We start from the raw sequence: 1,302 nt of genomic DNA on the forward strand, positions 1-1,302 counted from the left end.
ACGGTAGTATGTATTATGTAATCATTCATTCAACCAATCAATCATATTTTACAACCTAGTGTAACATCAGCTTTAGCCCCCACAAAAATTTATTTCCTCCATCTCTCATCCTTTCCTTCAACTTTTCACGTGCAATATAAATTTTATATTTCCTTGGGTATTTCTAGATACCCATATCATGATATATCACGATATAGGTACCCATTTACATCACCTACAATCTAAACCAATAATCACACAACCACATGCCCAGTAACCTTGTAACCATCTACACCATCAAACAAAACCCCCTCACTCAAAAATCCAAAATCCAAAACCGCATCAAAAATGTCCATCACCCGCTCCCTCCCACCCCTCCTAACACCCTACCTCTCACTTCCCCGCAGCAGCTCCTACGAATCATCACTTATCCTTCTAACTAGTGTTTTGGGCGCTGGTACAAATTGGATTTTGTTAAGATATTTAAGTTCTTTACTTTCTGGTACTGAGGGAAATCAGACTGGAAATGGGGATGGAAATGGAAATGGGGACGGGGAGACAAAAGTAGTATTTTTGAGTTTTATGAGGGATATGAATTTTTGGAGAGAGGGGGCTAGGAAGATTGTGAGTTTGATTGTTTTTTGGGGGGTTTGGGGTTTAGTTTTGATTTGAAGGGGGTTTTTTTTTTGGATTGGGCTGTTGAATTTGCGGGTTTGAGGTGTTTGGAGAGGTATTTTGAAGAGGGGGAATACTTAGTTGTATTCCTACTCTCCCTGACTTCTATTCTTAATTGAGAAGGAAATTGCCAGATGAAGGAAATAATACCCAGTCAACAAATACCCAATCGCAACCTTCATTCCGTTCCCATCTTTCCCTGTCCTTTCCCTTTTCCATCTTATCCGACTCCATATTCTCACCCACTAACACCTTTGTCTCATCAGAACCTCGACCTCGACAAAGCTACCCTCCAAAAACGCTTCCTCTTCATCGACGGCCTAACATCCCTTTATCTCCCTCGAACTCAAGCACCAGCATCCGGGATCAGGGCATCATGCTCAAAAACCCCTTACTTCCCACTATCACCCAAACGCTCAATACAGCTATAACAACACTCTCCTCCTCTTTCCCATCTCAACCCCAAAAAAATAGTCCTCATAATCGACAATTCGGATTACATACTCGCACGTTTCGGCCTCCCCAACCATCACTCAAGATCTAAACTCTCTACGTCTAACTCTCCGAGAGAGAGTCCATTCAACAATCCTAACAATATGCATTCGATACACCTGTATGATCACCTTCTTCCTCTTCCTCTTCCTCCTC

Source organism: Sclerotinia sclerotiorum, genomic scaffold (genome assembly GCF_000146945.2).
Source record: "Sclerotinia sclerotiorum 1980 UF-70 scaffold_23 genomic scaffold, whole genome shotgun sequence".
NCBI classification, from domain to species: domain Eukaryota; kingdom Fungi; phylum Ascomycota; class Leotiomycetes; order Helotiales; family Sclerotiniaceae; genus Sclerotinia; species Sclerotinia sclerotiorum.